This window comes from Ischnura elegans, chromosome 1, assembly GCF_921293095.1.
Source record: "Ischnura elegans chromosome 1, ioIscEleg1.1, whole genome shotgun sequence".
NCBI lineage: Eukaryota > Metazoa > Arthropoda > Insecta > Odonata > Coenagrionidae > Ischnura > Ischnura elegans.
The window spans coordinates 130429195-130455234 of record NC_060246.1 but is presented as its reverse complement, the minus strand read 5'-3'; the positions used below and the strand labels follow the sequence as shown (position 1 = coordinate 130455234).

General features: G+C 41.7%; 1 long non-coding RNA gene across 1 annotated transcript in view; it reads left to right on the top strand.

Annotated features, from left to right (window-relative positions):
• The first annotated feature begins 4118 nt into the window (after positions 1-4118).
• The window catches only part of LOC124169716, a 103828-nt gene continuing 81906 nt past the window's right edge, over positions 4119-26040 (top strand). The window contains exons 1-2 of the long non-coding RNA XR_006867215.1: positions 4119-4143; positions 7650-7876. This is a non-coding gene — a long non-coding RNA (uncharacterized LOC124169716). The remainder of the gene's footprint in view (positions 4144-7649; positions 7877-26040) is intronic.

Here is a 26040-nt window from a genome sequence, read left to right as displayed (position 1 = left end):
AAAGTCACCTCGGTAGTTGTCACGGCGTCGTCGTCCGAATGAGAGACGCGGACAGCGTGTCGCGCGACAGATCCAGGTTGTTTCCGCCTCGCGCGAGGAGACGCTTGTCACCGCAGTCGCCGCCAGTCTCTCTTTCTCTCTCTCTCTCCGAGTTCCTCTCGTTAACTGTTTACGCGCTCCTCTGCTCGGGCCTCAATCTCATCCAAGGTGAGGCGAGTGAGGTTTTATGGCGCGATCCTACCCGCATTTCACTTCTCCCCCCACCACCTCCGCACCTGTTTTTGTGTGCATCGTCGCGGTGGTATTTTTTTTCTTCTATGCGCTGCGGGAAGATGGATCTACGCTCTACGGCCTACTGAGAAATGGTTGGCCGGGCGGCTTCGAAGGGAGCGGAGGAGGTGGAGGAGATAGTATGGCGAATTAACCCACTGGCCCCGACTCGAGCGGCGTGCTAAGAACGGTGCCAGCGGTGGTGTGGGGGAGCGCCGGCGCGCGCGCGGTGCGGCCGCTGAGGAGCATGGGAATTACTTAGCGGCGGCGCGGCGGTGGGATGAAGGCGGCAAAGGTGCGCGGCTATGGAGGGGAAAGGGTGAAAGGCAAAACGTGCGGGAACTTCCACGTTGATGCGGGCGGGGAATGGGGAGGAGGGGGCAAGCGTGCTTTGAACGAGTGCATGTGACTAATGGGCAGAGATGGGAGGTGTACACGCATGTCGGACTTGGAAACGTCATTTGTGCGATAAGTGTCTTCCTAGACATTTTAGTGATCATTATCCTTTTATCTCAGGGTAATTTTACTCGCTCGGTACCCTGAGGAACATTTGTAGCATGGAATAGAGTGTAGCTACCGTACCATTAGTCTTCTTGGTGTCTCCTCTACGAGAACACTCATTTTCCCCTGCGCATGCATTTCTTAAGGCTGCTCCATTCGCTACATTTATGCCCGAAAGCAAAAAAGGAAATCTTGAGTGAGGGAAAACATACCGCTTAAAACGGCCGAAAGTATATAGGCTCGAGCGATGGACGACGCGACTGAAGTCGTAGGAACTTAAGTTCCGTTTATACGTCATTTATTTCGTTTGCAGATATGTAATAAATCGTTTACCGTGTAAAACAGACTTGAGAGAATGAGTTCTTGGGAAACTGAAATAAAATAGTACACCTTCTATACCGAAAACGTGAACAATCAAAGGAAAATAAGCTTTTCTTGAATCATTCTGCTTTAATTGCATCGTTAGCAATTGAAACGATAACTTAATTGTGAAATAATATATATTAAAGAGGTAGACCTACGTTTTCATGAAGTTAGATTCATCCCTGGGGTGGGGGAAGGACGAATATGACGGGCATACAAATATATGGATGTCTTTGAAAATGTTTCCCTCCTATTGAAAGTGAAAACGGTCTCTTTTGATCGAATATTAGCAATAAACCATTGCATATTTTTTACATGAAAATTTTTAATTCTCCTTCAAAATATCTATCTGGATATATAAAACGATAATTATTAAAGTATTGAATTGCTTCTTAATATAAGAGTCGTGATGAGAAAACACTGAAGGATATTTCATATGAATACATTTGTTTTGAGTTGTGCAGTCTAAGTGGAACCTCTTCCTCCATACCCGTGAGTGTTCAATATTATTTTTTTATTATCATTATCATTACATTGTTATAAGTAGGCCATTGGCTTGGAGGTAATATGAGCTTACGACGCAAAAGGAAATTGAAAACATCATAACGAAACTCTTGGTCACTACCTCTTCAACCGCTTTTTAAAAATGTCAATTTTTTGGGAAGGGCTCAAATTACTCTTATCTTTGCCAAGTAGGTATACATACTCTATAATGTCGTTTTCGCGTAATCACTGCAATTATTAGCAATTTTTGTATTTGAATTGTTATTGTTGTTGTTGACGATATGATTCTGAAGTCAACTGAGGTCTGTTTACTTTGAAATGTTAACATTGTGTGCACATTCAGGAGTGGCCACAGATAAGGTCCTGTGGGAGAGTGCCGAATTCTCTCCCGATTGAAATTTAGTGGCAGCGGGTGGCGCCATTACGGAAGGGAGCGGTCGTGACCCTTTCTTGTGGTTTCTCCACCCGCGCATCATCCTCCCAATCCCCCCTCCTCCCGTTAACTCTCGTCTTTTCAAAAGGTTACCAAATAGAGTCGCGGCGGGGAGCGGAAGCGAGTCTTGGGGCGGCGCAAAGGTTACGCGGCAAAGGGCACTTTGGGCGCCCACCGAATGTCGTTTTCGCGTACGCGGCCTTCTCCTCAAAAATTGCCGAGCAATCGCCTTGGAATTTCCTGCCTGGCGGATGAAAGAATTACTACGCAGGGATGACCTTGACGAAATAGCAGATCGTACAATATGCATGAGCTCTCACTCTTCTTCGTGTCGTTATTCAACCAAGTCTCGCACGAATTAGCGCTTCTGACTTGGAGGTAAGGTATAAGAACTGAGCAAAGAATGCGTTGAGTGCTCTTGATCATGGATAAACGTGACACCACATTCGTTACACGTTCTTCTGAGACTCTTGGATGGGATGGGTAGTGTCATCCTGCTTGTCCAAGCTGGTTGAGGAAGAATATTAGGTGTAAACTGCCATTATCTAAGGAATGGGATATTTAATGGAAGGGATGAGAGTATCTTTAGCAGCTTTCAGCTTATTCATAACAAAAAATGGCAAGAAAAGTGCGTTTCAAGTTCGATTTTGAAATGAATTTGCAATTCTTTTTAAGGAGCATAATACTTAAGATTACCTATATTTTCTTTGAATACGCTCATTCTCATTTCCTAACAATAAGTTCAGCTGGATTTAGAACTCGGATCTTACAGTGTATTCTTATAACCTTAGCACTTACACGTATGGGTAGGAAGCACTGAAGTCACCTCGTGAAACCAACCCGGTGGACCTTGCGCAACGGCCTCTCCTCTGTTTCCTACTTGAACATTACTCCCGTATACGTTCTTATACCAGCGTAGCTCGCAAGGAAAACAGGCGCATTCATGCAGCCTGTTCTACGCTTCGTAATTTCGCCCCACTCGCTATTTTCATTCCGCGTTTTGAATGCCAAGTGCTAATAACTGCTCACTTCATAGGCATCTCCCTTTTCATTTGTCGCGAAGTTAAAGTATGCTAAAATAATAGACAGAGAGTAAAACTAAAAAAATGGCAAACTATCCTGTCAGGAAATAACATAGCCAATATAATAGAAATTAAATGCATTTTCAGTGCTGTCAATGGATGCTGGTTTATCCTTCTGGCGTGCGCAAATTATGTTGTTTGACACTGAGTTTGGTTAATGGAAACAGTGTTCATGGACAAAAGGGAAGTGCCTCTCTTGAACCCCCGCTCTTGCTCTACTTCATGAGAAAAATTGCCTTCCTTAATGAAAACGTTCTTAAGTCTCCTATTTATGGCAGGCATTTTGCAACCTACCCTTTTCCCATTTGCTCTGTCACAGGCGGGTATAGCGCCTCGAGAGGATGCGGAGAACGTTTTTTTCTTTTTAATGGTTTGATTTCTCGCTAAGCGAGCTTAGTTTGTTCCCCACGGGGCATTTCCTCTCACGCCGCGGAGTGTGTAACTTGTGGGGGGTGGGGGGAGGAACGGAGAGGGAGGGGAGGTTGGCAACAGCGCTCGTATCCAAGCACTATATGCTCTTATGCACTCTCCCATCCGAACTTTTTTTTGTGTTCTCCCCCCGCGCGGTCGTCACGTGAATGCAATCCAAAGGCGAGCGCGATATATGCGCAACAATCAGGCCATTAGCGGAGGATGACGGGGAGGGCATTTCAATCGGAGCGGAGCGGGAAGAAAAGAGAAATAATGCATGCATGCGCATATATGCGAGGGGAGGACTGGTCGGAGACCGCCGGAGGCGAGCGTCGGCGCCGGGGAGACGCCGCGGCACATCCCCAGAGAGCGCGTGCCCGCTTCTCTCGTCCTTCCGCGTTCCCTCCGGAGTCAAGTGCACGGCGAGTGAAGGCAAAAGCGTGCCCCGAAGCGATGAAGGCTGGAATGGCTCGAAATGTGTCTCATGCCATTCCTCAGGGCATGAGGAACGCCTTATGAGCTCGTGTTTTGAGTGGAGACGCAACCATCCCTTAAGTTAAGACACCGACTGTTAGCGAGGTATTATCTCCACCCGCGATGAAATGGCGGTATCCAAAAGGCATATCTGCGCTGATAATTATGAGTTCAGTGCTAATAATTGGGACCTCTTTTCGATTAGCTGTAATGACCGCGTATGATTGGCATTTGAAAGGGTAAAGCTGCCAGTTCATCACTGTACGAAGTTCTCTCCTTAAAATGGGTTCATATTCATCATTTAGAACATCGAATTGAGTCGTTTTTGACTTTTCAGGATGAATATTAACCTAAATTTCATGAAATGCCAAGAAATACTGAGTATAGAGTAAGCCCCTTCTCTGTGACGGGAAAATATTAGACTTATGTTGTAAGTTACAACATAAGTCTAATATTGTAATAATAATACAACTTGTAACCCTCTATCGATGAAGTGATTCTCGCTCTTGATCCGCGTGTAGCTCAAAGGCAGGCTCTCCGATCTTACAATAAATTATTCCTGTCATATGAGAAATAAAAATAGCTTAAAGCGGTTCGTTGTATAGTGCACATTCCCCTCAGGTACACGAGCAAAATTAAAGCGAACCCTTTATATCAATGAGAATTCAATGCGCCTACTTAATTACTATCGTACTTGTGCGTATTGGTTTGGTTTTCTCTCAGATTTCGAAGTATACGGTTGATTAAGAACTTATATGAGTAGCACTTCATGAAATAACATAGATTGATGGAATTTCGTGTTAGTTTTCATCAGTCATTTTCCTGGGCATTCCTCGTCGACGAACGCATGTACGACGATTTGCGATGAGAAGTTATATCCACAAAAAAAGTAAAAATGCACACTTTAACTTGATCCTATTTTTACTTCGACTACAACTCCACGTCATATCCACGTATTCTGGAATATTCCGTAAATTTACTTTCGATAAATTTCGGCATTATGCCTGAAACAAGAGCCTTCCACGCGAGATTCGAACTTATAGCTTCAGAATCGTCTCCATTCCTTGATGCCGGAAAATTGAAAGAAAACATAGCGATGAAAATAGGGTTAATGGGGGTTGGGACCATAATTCTCGTCCACTCGAAGCGTGGATTGATTGCACTGTTCACGCTTTCAAATCCTTCCTTTGAAGTTGTGTTCAAAGTCGTTGGATCTCGATTTCCCTGTCTTTTCTCCGTCCTCACTCCCGACTAAATCCTTCTGCCTGCTTTCCTCATAAGAGACCGAGCCTTTCAATCCTCGTCAATCCACCACTCGGGAGTTGGAATGAGGACGTGTGCAAAGCCCTCTCTAGGCGCCATAGACTACTCGGTGCACTGCTGCGTGGGAGAGAGGAACGTTCAAAGAGGCCTCATTGCTTGCGGATGGCGATGTATGGCGACACAGCCACCGCTTGTGTTGTTGCGGGAGGAAGGGGGGCGGGGTGGAGGGGATCGAGAGGAGAGAGAGAGAATGTGTAAACCCTAAAGAGGTTGAATGGTAAGTGGCGGCAGGGAGGAGGGAAGGAGCCGAGAGACACCTTTCTCAACTGCTCGCGGGCCCCTCCGAACACTCTTCGGCGTAATCTTAGCGGACTAACTGAATGCGAAGGGAAGGGAGCGAGAGAGGCCCATGATACACAGCACAGTATTTAGGGCTAGCGGATTAATTTCATATTGTTTTTCTGTCTAACTGGGCACGAAGTGTTTATCGCCCATTTCGTGATGAAATCTTGGCATAAAATGAGAGGTAGTAAGTTTTCCAGAAGTGGAAAACATTACCAGCATTATCAGGTAATCAGGTCATTATCAGGTAATGAGGATGATAACGAAGGTTCTAAGGATTTCCAACCGCGTTGTAGTGTCTGTGGGCACCAACGTTTCGATGGCGTAGTCTGCCATCGCCATCATTGAAACAAAAAACACCGTTTCATTTTCGTCCTCATTATTTTCTTGATAACGATAACCGACTGAAACTATGGTGCCCACATACACTATTACCCGGTTGTAAACTCATGAAAATTTCATTTGCATCAAATTCCTGCTGATTTAAGTAATATCCAGATTTAAAATGCCTGGGGTATATTAACCAAGACAACATGATGACCGAGTTGAAGCCACTAGCCTCTAATTAATGCATCATAATATTGTAGCATTAGGCGCATTACGTGTTGGGCATGGATATTAGAGAGGGAGAGAATTCGAAAGGAGTATTTTGAGGAATGTTACGAGGAATGGCCGAGATAAGTAGTATCCTGAAGCTATGCAACTCATGCTGTCATTAAATGCCTCTGCGAAAGAACGAGTACCTGCACTATTGGTATGTTATGCCTCCGCTGCGTCTAGAAGCGTTATAGGAGACAAGCTCTCTCTGCTCTGGTACTCGTCTGTATATAAATAGAGAAGATTCTACATCATGTTCAGCCACTCGTACATTCGCTTAGGCGTCTAAAAGGTTTTCTATTCGTCTCCATTTCCTTGAAGCAAGCGTTTTTACTAAAGATTACTCAAAGATAAATTCATAAATGCCTTACAAGACCACCATCAGAGCTAGTCTTCCCACTAAACCTTTCACTTATCATTGTCTTGGGGGTCAAATATTATCATATGGTCTGCCCGCATGCTTATGAAATATCATGTTAATCACATTAATTTTCAACCATTTCACTACCTCGACTTCTACTTTCAGATTTTTCGAGTATTCATATAGCTCATGAAAAAAAATCCATTTTTTTGATTTACTTAAAAGTAAATAAGCTGAAGGTTGCGTGTTGTCTCTCAGTAGTTACGACAGGAATTGGCTTGTCTTTTTCACGGTCCAAAATAATCTTCTTGTTAGAAAGAGATAGATAACAATGAGATCATTTTTCTTCCAGTGATATTGCTCTTTTGAAAAGAGGCAATGTTGAAGACTTAGTGGTCATTCATTTTCTAGTTATCCCTCAAGCTATGAACTGTAAAGTATGATGTGTTTATGTAGCATTATACATTTTTTTAGAACCAATCACCTCCAAAATCACCGGTTATTTTCTTCTTGTATATTTGATTTATTTTTTAAGTAATGATTTTTAAATTCTTTAATTGTAAGTTTATCTTGTTATGTTAAAAAATAATTATTACACTCATTATAAATTTTCCACTGTAAGAAATAATTTTTATAAATAGGGGAACCCCGGGGCGGAACGAGGTGAGCTATTTTTAAGTGCAAAAAAAGGGGCAATGACTATAACTAGTCCAGATTAGTGTTGCTTTACTTATAAGCAACACCAATCTAGGCTAGATATTGCTATTGCCACTTGCGCAGCACCTTTTTTCGTACTTAAAAAAATCGCTTACCCCGTTCTGCCCCGGGTTCCCCTACCGATTCTTTGTTGCTTATTTTGATATTTGTTTTTGCATATTCCATGACAAGAACGTGCTAAGTTAAATTCCTAAGGTGAACACTGTTGCACTAATTGTATGATTGATGAACACTCCTCCACTAGCTATGGTGTTTTCACTATTATGTTGTCCATTGGGGAGAAAGAAGACTATTGGTTCTGATTTTGTTCCATTTATTTCCTTTACTTTAGACGCCTTCACAACACAAAGCAACAGTTACCAGCCTCGAGTTGCCACTCACGTTGAGATCCGAGTGGATCTTCATCAAGGTCAAATAGTTCAACCGGAAGAAAGTATTCTCATCAATCTCGAGTCCAGCCTCTGATTCCTAGGCGAACGTTATCGATTGCTGCATTTGCCAGCGACAAGTTATCCGGTCTCAATTGCTCCAACCTTCTTAAACGGGGCTGAGTTTCAGGTATGTACAGTGAAATGTGTTGTATCTTTTCATTCCCTGTAAAACAAGAGTTGACCTTGAACGTATAAATTCATCATATTGTGAGACCCTTGAAACTGAGTAATACGCCATTGTTCACATTCAAACCTCAGAACATCAAATCGCTGCAATATCAGCTGATCGCAAGCAGTACAAAAATTCATTTTGATTTTGGACCCGAAAGAAATCAATTCTTATTCTTAATAAAAGCTGTCTAAGCCTGTAGTTGGAAAAACTGTATGGTGCTGGTGAGATTCTATCATTTAAATTTCTATGAAAGCTGCAAGTGATTTTTGCGTTGTGTTTTTTGGGTAAACCTTCCTCAGCCGAAGTAGGAAGAGGGCTGTGATGAAAAGTGGTAGTTATCATTTTTTCATCCCATAATTTGTCTGTTGCTTAACGGAGCTATTGTTTATCAATGACTATGTGATTAATTCTTGGGAAGAAGGGCTGAAAGCATTCAGTATGTCACCCTCGGTATGGATTTTCATATCGTACGTTGTTGAATCGCAATTTTCTCTGTTATCTTGCACGCTCCAGCATCCAAAATAAATCCACATGACAGTGTTGTAAGCCAGAGATTGGGGCGGTTTATTTCGCTGCGGGTGTTCTTGTTTTAAAAATCGGTTCAGGCCCTCTTTCACTCGTCTGCCTGAACTCCTGTCCAATCATGGCTCTAGTTAGAAACATGGGCGTGTGGATAGAAGCGTATTCCGTCACTTTCGATGTACACCACCTCGCCCTTTACATTCCAATTTTGCACGACCTATCCTCAGATAGCCATTATCCTACGGCTTGACCACCGACCGGATTTGCCTATTGGTAGTATTTATTTGACCTCGACAGAACTCACGGGTGTAATTTCTCTGATTATCTCCGTTCCATTGGATGGGTCTTTAGAGTATAGGAGAAGCGAGTGATAGGAATTTATCATTGAAAAATTTTGCTCGGTAATACAAAAAACCACAAGAAGCGCTACATACAATTTATAGTCCATGGCGGACGCCCTTCCTTAAAGGCAAATGAGGCAATTAACCTCGCGAAAAAATTACTTTACTTGTTACGTAATTTCCATAATTGGTGTTAGTTTATTTAGTGTATCCAGAATTAGCTGCCATATTTGTTTACATTTCAACACATGCTAGTTACGGCAGCTTTATAATTAACGAACTATTTTAGATCGATTTAATTCACTTCGAAAATTTTAGGACAATGGTTTGGGTTTCGTTATGCTATTGCCATCGTTCCAAGGCCAAGCAAAAATTTACACGAAAATTCTTTTATCCCGCGTTTATTGTAAGAGGTTGATGTATAAGTAGGTATTTTCGCAATGTTCTCGGCATTTATTCACAGAATTGTCATATTGCATTTGTTTTTTTTATTGCCTTGAATCTTAAATCATCGCACGCCTTTCGCATATTCTGGTCAGAACGCCACCAACATTCTAGTACTAAACTGAACTTATGACCTACTATTGTAAATTGCTGCCCTAAGATTTACCCCTTCCAAAATTTGTGAGTTTTATAAATTTTATTGCCCAAATATTTTGATAGGAATTTTTTTTTGAACGACGCCCAGGCACGCAAGAGTACATTTACATGTTTTAAAAGTTCGAGGATATTCCCAAGGTTGGAGTGTTTACAATGGCTGTGACTCCGTCATCACTTTTTTTTGCCCCGCGCGCATCTCCCCCGAGGGAGTGGATTGCCAGGACTTGCTTGCTCTCGTCCTCGCCGAAGGGTTGCGCGAGCGGCGCGTGAAAAATGGAGCGTAGCCGTGTCCGCGTTCTCCCCTCCCCGCCCTCTTCTCGCTCGGCGCAGTGAAGGGGGAGGAGGGTGGGGCGCGTGGGTGGTAGGCAGTGTCTAGCACGTGGGCGAGGGAATGCAAATGCCGCTGCATGCACGCCGGGTCCTCGGCTGGAGGGCAGACGCCTGCACACCAACTGGCACTCTGGATTCGCAACGCCAAGCTCATAAGCTGCTCGCGACGCATCCGTTTTGATATTATATGATGCATATTGTACTTCCCCTTATCATCGGAATAAATAGAAATATATGCAATTGGAACGACGTAGCAAAAAATGGAAGCTACAGGGTTGTGAGACACAGTGGCGCAGCGAGGGGGGTGGGTTTTGGGGGATAAACCCCCCCCCCAAAGCTGAGAGAAACTTTCAAGTTTAATCTATTTTAGTTTATTTGATTAATATGCTTATAGAAGTGTGTAAGTATTAATAAAATATCCCTCAGAAAGCGATAAAACTCACCATTTTGAACCATTTATCTTAAAATTTTTCTAGCGGAGGGCCTCCGCACCTCCCGCTTATCCTGGCAGGTATACCACACACCCAAGGTCTAGTTGCGCCTAAAAGCCCCCCTAGCCTTAATTCCTAGCTGCGCCCCTGGTGAGACCTGAATTGAGCCATCAGCAGTTACTTTAAAAAATATGTCATTTTGGATGGCGTATAATGAAAGCAGTAAAAATTGCGCTATTTTTACATGAATAACTCAATTTAATTATTTGTTCAATGCTATTTTATGAATCGAGCTAGTTATTGACCGATGCCAGTCATTTCCTTGATGATTTATATTTTTATCATCATTCATTTTCAAGAGCCTAAAGATATTTTATGCGTACACAGCGGTCTATGCGTTATGGTCTATGCGTCTACAGCGGTTATGTGTAGACAGCGGTCTATGCATAAAATATCTTTAGGCTCATCTGCAATAAGCATACCCAGTTTCATTTTAATTTATATATTTTCATGCATGGTATTCAACTAAAATATATATTTTCACACTAATGAATCCTGAAAAGGCTATAATTTTTCAAACTTTTGTTGAATCAGTTATGCAATTGATGACCGTGCATTATCATTCAATGAATTAATCAGTAGTTTATGGGATAGGTTGGTAACAAACTCCATACTAAGTTAGGAAACACATTTTCAAAGTTCGTCTATATTTATATTTATTGTATAACCTGTATGTATATTTCTTGTATATTTGTTTAACTTCAAACTCCGTTCATTCGTTGGTTATTTCTCGCGGTAGACTTCATGGATGGTTTGAAATTTTAATCCTTCTTCACATATATATTTCGACCTTGCATTAAAATTTCGCGTTTAGGTGCCATAATTTTACTTTTTCACGCTTCCAACCGAACTAAATTATGACGCCGCCGCAGCGATTCGGGATGGTGTGTACGCATAACCACTTAGCGCATGACGTAATCGGATTATTAATTGTTGGGCGATTGGCGAGGACAGTTAGAGCTGTAGCTGTGAGGCCTATCAGCTTGAATTGTGACTGTATTTAGATGCCTTCCGGTGTAATAGACCCGGGTTCTTAGCTGGATAACGTGTTTGCCCACCGATTCTTCACATGAGAAGCTTGCTCCCCCGAACTACGCAGTTGTTCTTCTGAAGGGCATGGCCTTGGGTTTCTCCTTGCTGTGCAGATGTGACATTTTCAAATACCATTTCATCCACATTCCTCTGCTGGAAGGGAAAATGGAGGGTTATTATTATCGAGGTAGTTGGGCGTCGGGGAAGGGCGTACAGAAACGTGGCTCTCGCCAAAGTGGAAATTAATTAACTTAACTGCCGGACATAAAATGTCAACAACATGTAGTCAAGGATAATCATTAATGTAATGACTTCACTTTCTTCTCCTTGCTCTGGTATTTGAATTCACCGTGTGTTTGTTACTGGATAAAGGTAGACGTTGTACCTGTGTTGTAATTATTTGGGCCATAATACACATTCTTTCCTTGTAGTTAAATAATCACATTGGGTTTTTTTCTGACTTACTCGGCCCCTACCGTTCTCAGCCCCTTGAATCTCTGTTTTTGAGGTCATCATCTCACTGAGATAAAATGTGTGTAAGAATTAATTTCAATTTGTTACGGAAAATACAAGGGGAAATAGATTGTTTATATTGAAATGCCGCAGAAATAATTTGACATTGAAAAAGTAAGCTTATATGGCTATGGATTGTGTGATTTTTATCCAGAGTTTTCTTTTTTCAGACCATTAATTCTCTAAAGATTACATTCAAGATGGGTGGGTGTTAAATGGCCTAGGAGTCGGAATATATGAGGCCGAATTATAAGACCAGCGAAGCCGAACGAGTTACCAGGAGAGGTTGCCAAGTGGAGTAATTAAATTAAGAGCCAGGCGATGAGAAGCTTCATTGTAGTTTGTCGAGAAATAAAGAAAAAAGTGTGCTTCCGTAGGCTGGATTTGAATGATGATTATGAGATAGGTTGTTGCTTATTTTTTATTAATATTTATCTAATTAAAAGCTAAAACGAAAAAATTAAATCATAATCTATTTCAAATTTTAAACATTCTATCTGTAAATAAAATGAAATTAAAATACACAACCCTGGTAACTTTTCACTGGAAAACTATTTATTGGTACGACACGTTTCGACGCCGAGGCGTCATTCTCAAGTTCTCAAAAATTGCCCTTGTTGTGATTATTTAACTTCTATCGATTGACTTTTTTTGGAAGTCGTATTTTCTATATTTAATGGAGAAAAGGTTCTATCAAGGGATATGGCCTATCACTATCGCTAAAATTATTTTGTAGAGAAAGATAGCCTTATAGAGTACCTTCTGCCACGGATGCCTCCTCAGTGTGCCCGAAAATATTTCTAAACTCAACATTCCGCTGCTGAGGTATTTGGGTTGACGCTGTAGTTTCGGCAGGTGCCGAATTTTACGATGCCTTCGTTCTCAGCCCCTTCAACTCCTGTTTGAAGTCTGTTGCGCGTTCGTAAACAGAAGAGGTATCCATGATACTGTGGATGCGATACCTTGGGCTACATCGGCTCAATTTATTTCTTCCTGCACCTGGGATCGAGAAAAAGTTTTGCAACCACTGAGTGAGGACAGGTGAAGCAAATTTAGGTTTCAGCACAGATTTCAAAGATAGTTGACGTTTGCTTTGTTTTTATTCGTACAGGCGTAATTTTTTTCACCCGATCCTAGCTACTGTGTATCTCCATTGGACGATCTCCATCCTCAGTAGCAGATTTCCCATGAACACATGTCCGTTGGTAAGAAAGTAATAAAAATATTTCTTTTAGTTCTATTCTTTCTTCATTTCATGGAGGAGTCATCATCATGTCAAAGTCTTTAAGTCCCAAATTCTTACACGTGTCCTCGTTAGCATTGCTCATTCGAAACTAACAGGGAAGTTTATGGAATCCCTCCACGCAAACTAATTAATTAAATCCTAATTTAATTAATTTTAATTCCTAATTTAATTAATTAATTTTAATTAATTAAATCCTTCTTCTACTCTCTCTTATATCACACTATCCTATGGCTTATTAATTGAATCCCGAATGCCTATTGGGAAATAGTTTGGAAAGAGGGCGCCGTTAATATTTTTATGGACTTGCAGGACTCGTGAAGAAATAAAAGAAATTTCAATGAATAAGTGATTAAAAGTAACGGTTTATATCACTAAAAATATAGTTATTAATTGTGTACTACAGACCAAAATTTATGAAATTATCGTCATAAATAAAATTACAGGTGTACGATTACTTATAAATCGCAAAACATGAAGCAAGAATGTGGCGTTTGATTTTCGGGTTATTTGCTATTCAAATGTACTCTCTGCATTTAAAGTTAAGGTTGAGGTTTAGCAAACATCTTTGACCGTCGAGAAAGCCAGGAGGGTTGGCTTTCTAATTCACGTAGAGCAACGTAGTTCTTACTTACGTGCCGACATATTACGCTATCAAGCGCGATAAAAGCGCCGTGGAAATGAGGCGTAGCTCAGCTGCACCATCCCAGCTCCTCATTTCCCCGGTTAACCCTCCCTTCCATTTTCTTTCCCCACATCACAGCTCGCATTGCTCGGTCCGTCTTCCCGCCCTCGGCCGCCGAGTGTGAGGGACGCGTGTCCGTGACTCTCCGTCCGACATCCTCACAGTCCTCCCGCCACAAATCATCTCCACTCTCATGTTCTCCCACTTTCCCTAGAAGGAGAGGAAAGTCTCCTTTTCCCCCCTTACAATCCACCACCCCCCTACTCCCCGCCCCTGCCTCCCTCCACCCCCTCATGTGCACCACCTCCTACTCATCTCCTGGTCACCACATTCCCTCTCAGTCGCTGCGCGTGTCGCGCGGCGAAAATCGCAAGGTAACTGCAATCGCTTTTTTTTGGCTCGATTTCAGCTAATAGTGTTACATAAGCATTTTGAGGAAAAAATCAGTTGCATTTTTCCCACTAAAATCTTTGGGAGAGTGTAAGAGGTTGAATGTTCGTTAAATACTACAATATGATGACATATTAATTCCAGAAGTGGAAATATGTTAATATTATGTGAAATTCTCGCTAATTATACTTTAAATATACAAAATGATAGAAATTCCTACATTTATAAATCAATTATGCAATACTTTGCTCAGTAGGTGAACAAAAAATTTGATGTGTGGCCGTGCTCAAGAAGGGAAGAGTAAATTAAATATTTACTGTCTATCAAGACGCAGAAGGAGAATTACGAAGGAGTTTGTAAAGTTTTGTACGCGTTTGGTCGTGGAAATTCACATTGTAAAAGACCTGTGGCTACTATTCCGGAGTATCGCGTGCTTTTTTATCATCAAGATCATATTATGATATGTTTTATTTTAATTATCAGGAGGAATCCAAAATCTTTACTACTCGCTAAACTTTCAAAGAAATTCACGTGTTTCAAAACATAATTTTAATATGATACTCTATGTATTGGAGAGACAGCAGACAACATTGGATTTATATGGATGTACTTTGAAGTGAAGACAGCCGCCGTCACCAGGTGCCACTCCAACATACTGAAGTTCCATTACTCCAGGTTGAACACACATTTCTTCTTGATTAAGTTTCATCACAATCCGAATGATACACGAAATTAAAATATGAATATAACTTTGTGTTTTCCACTGGTCCATAATAAAATTCTACGAGTGGTTTCGGTTTTAACACCATCAAGTCTTAAGAGACTGAATGATGCTGTAAATTCTCTGATGACGGAGTAAAAACCGAAAACGGGCGTAGACTTTTTTGTTAGACCACTGGAAAACTCATAGTTGTTCTTATTTTGATATGGAAAGATCCCGCAAAGTTAGATCTACGTCGTAAGACTCACGGAGCATGACGCAGGAATACTGCCGATATTTTTCCCTGCAGTCACTACTCATCATACCCTCCCATCCCAGACCCGCCCAGCATCAGCCTCTCCCCACTCCCACTATATCCCCCTCAACTCTCATCATTTTCCTTTCGAAGCTGTGCCTCGTTCCCCTCTTCTCTCTCTGGTCCACCTCCTCTCCAATGAAGTCCCCTTCCTCCACTCCTGATCTCGGCGGGAAAATGAAGCGGGGGAGTTCCTTCACAGTTCTAGCATCCTCTACTCTTTATATGGCCAGGAGTTGGGATCGTGGAAAAAAAAAGAAGTGATCATCCCGTTTGCGAATGGAATTACGCTCCCTTCCTCGATTCTCTTTGTCTTCTGCGTCTTTTCTCCTCCCTCCCTTCTCACGCCCCCCACCCTTTGTCCCCCCACCAACCTCTTGCTTCCCTCCCCTTCGGTTGAAATAAAAGCGAAAGTGATTCTTTTCCACGCCCCTCCCCGCAGTCCTACAGCAAGGCAAAAGAAGAGCGTTTTGTGTCTCGCGTTCGCTAATTCCGCTTCGGTCTAAGTAGATATTCTCTATTTTCTCCTTGGCAAGATGGTTTCCCTCTCCCCCCGTTCACTCTCGGCGGGGGCCACGAAATAAATGGCTCGGAAGACCGCAGAATGTTAGCCGCTGCATCGGACCAAAAATATGCCAGTGTACGTCAAAGAAAACTATTCTCGGAACGAAGCTAATTTTACTGCCCGGAGTGGTGTATATATCTTCGTTTAAAAAAATTGCTTTAGTTGTTCTCGTGGCCGGAAACTGTGTCATAGCTGCGACTCGTAAAACTAGTGTATATATGCAATATATTTTTTCCAAGAAGACTCGTGCCCTATTCCTCGTGGTATCAGCTCTTCCGGCGTATTCATTTTGCTTCAATATCCCTATTTCTGCTGCCGATTACTCATGAGAAACATGGCAGGTCATCATACTGAACATGAGTACGGAATTATTTCACGGATGTAAAGATTGGGGGCTTACAATTTGTTGCAGAAATTTAAGATTTATTCGGTCCATGATAAATAATGGTCTCTCATTTTGCGATGAAATAACGAGTTTTATGAAATATAGTTTTTTTTCAATTACAAGTAGAATACAGTCAGTTTTCAATATAAAATCATGTCTGAGATATATGGAATGATTTTCGTGATTTGATGTAAGTTCAAAGTGCTTGTGAATATTGAATCTTTTCTCGACGGTGATAATCAGTTATTGAAATTGACCTGGCGCCTGACTTCATTCATTCGAATGAATAGAAATTAATTGAAAAAGAGGAAATCGTATTTTTTACCAATAATATTTAAATTTTCATCATTAGCGCACAGTAAAATTTACAATTATCAAACATACTCTGCAATCAAGTCCCTGTTTTAGTGTCCAGCTTCTTTATCATCTCATTTAGTACTGGCAGGTATTATTTACAGGATTAAAAAAAATATTTAAAAATTGAAGTTCATATTTAGGCCCCATTTGGTGCAATTAGGGTACATGAAGTAGATATCCGTATTAAAAGCACGTTTTATGACCAATGGGATTACGTTTAAGGTATAACATATGAATTTTATTGCCTTTTGTTCTCTCGTTTTCATTTCGAACATTTCAAATTCTACGAATATGCTGATCGTTATTTTTCTTGCTTGGAAGTGGCCCAGGCTCCGAGAGATGAATGGATGGCTGAAGCCTCCGGAAAGATTTACTTCGCATTCTCGAACATATTTCTTCCAGAGAGCCCATGCTTCTTGGCACGGAGGATGTGATCGAATAATAATATAGGCATTATTCGTGTTGAACTTGGTTGATATACGGAAGGTCCTCAGAATCGGCGGTTTATACTAAAATAAAATGAACACTTATGGAAAATGATAGGTTTGTTCTAGGATGTTTATCTATCCGGTAGGATACGCAATATCATCACGCAAGGAATTATTCTTACAATAAATAGAACTCTAAATTTAGATTTACAATGATCCACAATTAATTTATTTCTTATACCATGTTATTCAAAAGTGATTGAATTTTATGCTCTGCATCATTTCATTGGAGACCGCCCAGTTACCTTATTTCTTGATAAGACATGTTATTTATGTATGGTAGTATTTAAATGAAATGAATTGACTGTGGTTTTTTGTTTTGTTAATTTTTCTTTTTTGTTGGAACTAAATTTACAATGTTCTGACGCTCTAGCAAGAGATTGTAACGTAGTTAAACTGACCCATTTTATACGCATGTCTAACATATAGTAATTCCTGAATGATTTGAAGTAGTAATGAACGGAAATTTTGTGTCCGGTTTTTATTGTAGCAACTGTTTATGCCCATTTTTAGCTACTCTTTGCGGTGAAGGATTGATAGATATTACACATTCTTGGAGGCCAAGAAGCCATAGAGACCATTTATTTCTGAGTGGGTATTTAATTGATTGCTTTTAAGGCCGTTGGGAGAACGAATCCCTAAAGGGGAGAGTGATAGTGCGTGGCTAGTCCCGGTATACTTAAATTCGGAGAGTAATAGACTTAAGTCTCAATTAAAATGTCGTCTATCGCATCAGGGAAGGACCAATCTTGTAAAAGACTACTTGATCAGTTGAATTTTATCTCCCATGGGCTATTTTTTGTCGATACTGCTCTCGGAAAATGGGGCGTAAATCTTCAAAACTGGTGAATGAGTGCAAGAAACCTGTGCTTTTAAAACTGTTTCAACGGAAAACGAACGGCTGTTGAGAGTCTTCGATCCGCAGTATGAACCATTGGAGTCAGTCAAAGCCACCCATGGGAGCGATTGGATAGTCTTCATAGCGTTCTACATTTTCATCGCGTGCCAAAAAGTAGGGGTAGTTAATGTCGCCTATAATGTATCCCCTTCTCTTTCTCCTCCAAGAGTTGAAAAAAATCTTGGCTACTTGGATCCGAATTCCCCGAGACCAAAACCACTAATCCAGGTTAGACATCCACACGACTTGCTGCTCAAAAGCGACCGGTGCCCAACAAAGAGTATCGATAGAGATAAAAGTACGGGTAATGTTGTACCACCAAAAACACCTTCTGTTTGTAATTATATTCTTTCTTTTATTGAATGGAATAATATTTTATTGAGAATTTTATATATCGTAATGCATAAAATTTATGATATTACATGAATTTATTTATAAAATGTAATTTAATATATTTACCATATTTCAGTTAATCGGTGAATAAGAAGAAAATTTGAGGAAAGCATTCAAACAAATAATCTTCACTTTTATTTAGCTTTCGCTTGTGATATCCGTTTGTCTACAGTAAGATGCATGGATTTATTTATTTTCCCCCATTTACTACTCATATGTATAAATATTTCTACGGTCTACGACTATATTACTACCATATGTGGTTCTAAGACAGAAGGTGTAATACTTATAATACTGTGATCGAGTCAAGCCTCTTTTTATACATCCTGATGGTTGCACTCACTTTTGAGTCTTTATTGTTGTGCGACGTTACGTTTGAGTTATATAAATATGTAGTTATGCTATATCTCACCGACCCCGTGAGTAATTCCTGAGGTCGGTTTGTATAATGATAGCTCACCCCGAAATAGGGATCAGACTAGAGGGAACGATTCCTTTCCCTTGGCCTCCCACCTTGCACATTGAGGTTTCTGTTTGGGCGGGTGCGAAGGTTCATCCCGGAATTTGAACGCCTTATCTTTAGGTCAGATGCCAAGCGTCTTACCCATGAGGCCAGTGGCGGATCCATTAAGGGGGATATAGCCCCCCTTGGGTAGCCAATTTACACTGGATAGAATGGTATTTTTTTCCGACCCCCACTACTGCTGGAATTTTAACCCCCACTTAGCCCCCCCCCCCCCTTGTCCCTATCCTGGATCCGCCACTGCATGAGGCTACCACGATCATCAATACATGTGAGATCTAAATTATCCACAGTAGCAATTTCCCCGTCGGTCTTACCCGCCGCCCACAGCAGCCGACCCCTTAGCCAGGGTCATAACCACCACTCTTGTTGGACTCCTCTTTCCCGGAAGCTCGGTCGTGGTTCGATTGGAGAGCGGGTCACCTGGAGGGCGTGGGTGGCCATTTGAAAGCACTGGCCTCATTAAATACCCCCACTTGCAGTGCGAGGGATCCCAGCGGCCAACCCTCTGCTCTCAACCTACTTATCCCCCCGCCCCTCTCCCTTTGGTCGTATCAATTCTCATCCCCCGTGAGTGTCCGCAGAGGGTTGCAAAGCGGACGAAAAGCAGCACCCTCCCTCCCGCCCTCCTCGTGCGGTTAACCATTGCCACCACGCCCTCCAAACCGTGTCATCTCCGTTTTCTTCCCCTTCGTTGATTTAAATTCGCTGCTACCTCGGCTAACGAAGATAATTCATGGTTCCGGAATCTCATCCCGATATCTTCGTCGACCAGAACTTCAATTCAAACTATCTCCATTATTTATCGATACCGCATGCGATGCAGTACTCTCTAATTCTCGACTTATAGGTAAAGTGAACCACCATGTGCGGTAATGAATGTCAATCATTTTGGGCGATCAATAAAACAAACTAAAAACTGATAACATTTAGGTTTTAGAAAAAAAATGAAATGTAAACCCGAATATTCTTGCGAAACAGAGATTAATTTGTGCATTATCAAATAATTCAGTACAGGTTTCCAAATATAAAAAATGCTCATCAACCCCGGTTGTTATTTTGATGATGGCCTGAGGATGTGGAATTAAAAGTTCGGCTTGAAAAAAAGTTTTTTTTTATTTTGGGGGAAAATGAACTTAACTACAAAATTAGCAGATACACTTATACGTTAGTTTTCTGAATCTATTTGCGTCATTCATGAATGGAAGATTTATATAAAAAATCTTCCTTACCCCAAATATCAACGCTTGCTTCGGTTTCCATTGCATCATTGCATATCTTTGAGATCGATTGGGTCACATTTGGGATGGGGAATAAACTGACTATCCTAAGGGCCAGGGTTTCAATCTCGAATGTCACGTAGAATTTTCAGCTGTCTTTCTACCCTCACTTGAGGACTAGCATGTGGAGATCTTCTCTGTGGCAGTGCTCCATTCATTGCAAGAGATATTAAGGTGTGGCTTTACCTTTTTTTTCGTCCGATGATGGCGATTTATGGCATTTTTCTTATACCCCATCTCGAGTAACTAGTTAATCGTTTCCTGAAGAACCTACCTATATATCACTTGCCTTCACTCAAATCCCTTCTGGCACCATTACGGTTCTTTTCCTTTGCGTTATCGCTGGTGTTATCCATAGCGAGGCCTTACATTATCGCTTACTGGTTTCTCAAACTGTTCTAGGGGGATTCTAATTGGGAGCAAAGTAATTTAAAGTTGATGGAATTTGAGGAAAAGAACCCATGTTGAACACCAATCATAATTAATCTTTCCACTCACCTCGTCATCACTCCTCTTCTACGGTTTTAAAATTAAATTCGCTTAAAAGTTAAAAATTTAATTCACTTTTAAATCACTATTGATTTCATTAATCTCGGGAAACGATGGATGACAATAGAAGGGATAACTTGCGGAAAGCAGCCATAATGCGGCCATAGGTTTGTGCTTGAGGCTTTTGCAGTGCTGGATTGCAGTTCTCTCCATATTTTTCGGGTTGGCTGCGTCGAAGTTTTCTGGCAGATATCTGGAAATAAACTTCGACGCTGCTAACCCGAAAACTAACGAGAGAATCTACCTTAGTTTCCTGAATATTTGCAAGCCACGAAAGAAGATAAATTATAGTAGAAGTTGTCCGCGAATCCTTCTTGGACTTATCACCGAGTAAGTGTTTTAAGGATTTAATCGTCGCTAAACCTGAGAATCATTCACAAACATCATTCGCTGGGGAACACTACGATCTTGAAGAGAAGCTGTTTTTGAACATTGTTGGACTGAGATCCTACTTGTGATTTCTCTTTAATTAAGTAGTCAGCCGATTTTCTCTTCGGCTACATTTCCTGCTACGCACCGGGACTCCAAGTACGTACTAGATTGCTCTTCCGCGAGGGCCCGTAATTTATCCCACCCTCTTCCTTGCTTAGTCGCTGAAGTTTATCTCGCTCGTCTCCTTTATCTTCCTCGGCCAACTAACGCCCTCTCCTCCTCCTCCCATTCCCCCGCCTATTCTCGTCCTCTTTTGTCCTTACTTCGTCTCCTCTCTTCCGCGACGCCCTTCCCCATTCATTTTTTCCATCTCGCCAGTCTCCCATTCTCCATCCACGGCTGAAAGAGCTTTTGTCTCCCAACTGTCCTCCGACCGTTTCTTTTTTTATTTTGGACTCGGTAGAAGAATTCTGGGAGCTATTAAGTTCGTTTCTGGAATTTGATTTTGAATGCTTTCGGCTAATTCTGTCGCATTCCTCTGTCCTCGGTGGAAAACGTTGAAAAAAGCTGAATCAAAATCTTTTTTATGACACCATTTTTATATTTACGTTTAAAAATAAGCTAAAGCACTAAATAAGCCTTCCCTATCTGCGCTGGCTCTTGTTTTTTTCATGTTTTTATGTTTGAGGGAAGTCTTTTCTTGATCTCGTGGGATCGTGGCACCTAATAGGCATTAATCCAATTTAGAGTTGTGGATGAAACTAGAAAAATACTATCGAGGACACGATTGTGAAAAATCCACAACACAGACTACTTATGCCAAGTAAAATTTGACTGCGCGTTGAAAACTTTTGTGAATTATTCTCACGCTAAAAATTCCTAAATGTTTGGTCTTTGTTCAGTGAAACGAGTATCGTTCAATTAATTGAGTATTATAACTTATGTAGCCATGAGAAATATTTGGTAGGTTTTCTAATACTCCTCTAAATAAGTTTTTTAAGATCGTCAGAGCGTCAATTGCGCTCTTACACCTCTCCTTATTCCTTTTGAGTAAAGTTTTTGCTAGCCTTCCTTTTTCAACCCTAGCTCGTAACACCTGATATCGGGTTGTATAACGAGGAGACTTCTATTTTGAGGTTTATACTATACCTACCGATAAATTTTTTAAATATTTTCATGTACTCCTGAGGCCATTAGAACTCTTGAAGGTCACCATTTTTTCGTTCAGGGAATAATCTTCTTGACACGAAATTTTAGAACAGAGAACTCACCTTAAAGCTTTGCCCTCATTCTTTTTTTTCGAACTTTGCTCTCGGTGCCCCAGTTGTGAATGTAGGTGAAACGTCCTGCCCTGGTCGTTGGTTATTGTTTCAGAACCGCGCGACTTCCAAACGTTGTGTCGGTCGGGAGGGTGATTAATTTTTTCAGCCCGGAGATAAAGGGAGTAGAATTGGTCTCTTTCCACGAAGAGTAGGCAATAAAAAAAGACAGCCGTGTCGCTTCGCGCTATCTCGACGATAAACCCGTGAAGACGTAAATTTTCCTTTCGGCACGCGCGGAGGTCGTCCAATTGGATCGTCATTTGTTTTCCGCTCCGCGGCTTCGAGATCGTTGGGCCGAGTGACCTGAATTTTGTTGTCGGGTCACACTTTTCGGAGGATGCCTTGAACATGAGTCACCTGCGGCTGTCCTCTGCTATATTGTCTAATTAATATACACCTCAGCGACCTATTCTAAGAGAATGCACTCAAAAACCTTTTATCCTTTCCCTTGGTTCCATCTATGGTCATTCAGGGTGGTAAAGTCATAAATGTGGGCGGTCATTCAAGCATATGAGGTTACTTGGGAAAGATATTAAAGAAGTAAGGTGGGAGGACATTCCTGAATGGCTCACGAATTTAAACCTGTCGTTGGATCGCCGAGGATATCTAGACTTACTAACTACGCATAAATCAAGGATCGGAATTCCATTTTTTTAAATACCACCAGACCGCGAAGCATTCATCCACACCGGACTTGCTGGTGTAATACAGTTGGAACCTCTGTAAATATTAATGCCATTATCCTTTCAATGAGATTCTCTTCACTTCCTCATCTTCTCATCCCATGCGGAAGTTTCATAAGAAGGAAAAAGTGTACTACGGCCCGAGCGTAAAAACGCTGTATGAAGCCTTTGGAGAAGAATTCCATTAAGTGTCATCCTCATCCATCCTCTAAAAAGTTCACCAATATTCTCCTTCGATCCGCTCTCGACCCCGGGATCTCAGTCGCTACGCGGTGAGGTGCAACCGCTTGCCTACCCTTCCCTTTTTGCCAGCATCGCTCCATGGGCTCTAGCCTTCAGTTCCACCGAGAAGAGAAGAGAATTGTCATCTTCCAATGAATAAACACATATCTGCTTCCAATTTTTCTTTGCCAGCAATATTAAAATAACTGGGTTTTCCGTTTAAATGAAAATGGATCTAGTGTCAACACAAAGTGTGTGAAAAATTGTTGACCCATAAGACTTACCTGATTTTTTTCATTTTTTCTTAGGGGTACCGAAAAGTAACATGATAGTAGTATTTAAAATAAAATTTTTATCACCATAAACCGATCCCTATTCCATCGATATCGCTAGTAATTTATGGGTTTCATCCGTATTTCAACACGGCTGAAACATCTCCGAGAGAAATATTCATTAAATGTTTTTATTATTTTTTCCTTTTATTGATTTCGGTGATAAAATGGAACTCCAGCGACTCAAGCTTTACGTTATTTCTTATTTTGATGAATCAAGTACAATTTGTTTTTAAATGGCGCTGTTGTGGCCGAACCTTCTTAAGACTTCTTAACGTGTGGACCACGAGAGAAGGTCCACGTAGTGACTGAGCGACACTGAGCCCGTCCTTTAAGCTTCTTTCGCTCCAGCAATAACTCTGCGGGGCTATATCCAGGTCCTCCACCCACTCCGCCCTCTTGTCCGACTCTCCTGCGTCCTCACTCATCGCCGATGGACGATTGGACACGTTAATTGACGCGACAGAAGCGCTCCTTCCGTCCCCGGGGGGGAGGGAGTGAAAACGGGGGTGGTTATGCGGGAAGAAGGGTTTCGGGTGTCCCCTCGCGCTCATTTTTGACGTTCCTGGAGGTGACACCGGCGGGAGCGTGGGGGGGGGGGGCGTCAACTTCCTGGTCTATGAATAGTTGGGGCATCCTCCCCTTCCCCTCATTCTTCCCACGAACCCCACTCTTTCCTTCTCATCAGGCGGGCTTAATTGTTGCCCATCGCCCTTTGGAGGAATCAGCTGACGTTTGGCTTTCCCGTCGCGTTCTTCACGGACATCCCACCCCGCGTCTCGTTTGGGAGGTTAGATGAGAGGCGGTTGGGTTGAGTGTCGGTTTTCTGAAAAGCACGATGTATTCTTGGCGAGAATGTGGGGGATTTGGAGGGCTAATAAATTGGAAAAGCCACCCGAAAATGTGGTTTTAGGATGTCAAGGGGATGGGAGAATCACTGGAGAACTTCTTGTCGGTGGAGAATGGTGGGAGGGACATGAGTTGAGAGATGGGGGAGGAGGGAGGATGACAGCGACTGTGCAACGTCCGGCATCCTTTTTGAGTTATGTCCAAGTTTCCCAGCGACTCGATGTCAGGAGATATTAAGCTAATTATTTTTTTCGTGTGTGTGGAATATAAATAAGGAGAGGAAAATGATTGTAGAATTGACGCGAATTCGTAGTATTAGGTTTGGGGTTATGGGTGCGTCGACAGCTAAGGTCATTAGCACCACGCGCAATATAATTGTATCATAATCATATATTGCATTCCCAATTTAATCTGGCAGCAGTTGAAGATAGTAAAAATAAAAGTTTTACCAATTTAATGTCAATGATAAGGCCAGTTTTTTTCAAGGAATTGTATGACACGGCCTAGGAGATCAGGGTAATTTGACGCTAATTTTTTACCTCCTCATCGAGGTTATCATTCATAGACGAACTTTCGGCCAGGACTTAGGGCTGTCCGACATTCATTTCCGAGCCAATATGTTCTTTTGAACTCGATTTAATTACGGCTACTATATTTTTACTTCGTGCGCAAGTAACAGCTCTGCACTTGGTCGACGTATCTTCCCTGATGTTACAATGATAAAAATTCCAATTCCTTTCTCTTTAGAAAGACTCCTTTGTCCCGGTGAATGTCTGGCTAGCTTGCGAACTTGAGGTATGTGTCGCGAGGATTTCCATCGCTTTTTAATGTGAAAAACTTGGCCGTTAAATTGTGGAAAGTTGAATCGACGCTGACGACAGGAAATGAGGCAATGGGCTGAAAATTTAAGATTCTCAGTCGAGTTCTTTGGAACAAAGAGCCTTTGTCGGTGGAATATCCTCATTTATATAATTTAACCCGGTAATTTTTAAACAACGGAGATCAACGACAAGAGTTGCCTTTTTAATTTAAGACTGTTTTTGGAGATTCGAAACTCAGCTGAGGAAACACCACAGGTGTTTGTTCGGGGGACAAAGTGCTAAAAAATTTGAAAGCCCTCCAAGGGATTCTTGGCTTCGTCCACAAAGAGGAAGACGGGGAAGAGGAAGCTGTCAGTCGGACGAGGGAAAGAAGAGGGACGGAGTATATCAGGGGTATTTAGCCCTCTCCATCTCCCACCCCTATGGAGAGAATGCCCTGAGGCGACGGAACAGCTGAGGAACAGGCGGCCCATCATTCATAAAGCGATATCAAGTTCCTCGTCACGGAGAGGATAAGTCGTCAGCCGTTCGCGTGGTCACGGAGACTGAAATCACGGCAGCGGATGAGAAATTGGTTTGGATGCGAGAGCATCGGGATATGGTGCTTGTTGTCCTTTCGACGCCCCCCTCCCCTGTGAGTGAATGCGTGCTTTTTTAGACCTCTGCTCTCCTCTGCTCATTCGGTCATGAGGTTGTTTATTTTTTTCATTTCTTTTTGCTGGGAGATTTATGAAGCGAGACTCGACAAAAATTCCTTGGAAACCGCGAATGAATTACTGCGGTTATTAATATGCGGACCAATTCTTGTCACCTCTTGAAATAGATCTGCAAAAAATATTATGTATTTCATCTTAATTCCATTTTTCATGATTCATTCTTATTTTACTTCTTTAATCCTCACACATGTAAGCTATTCT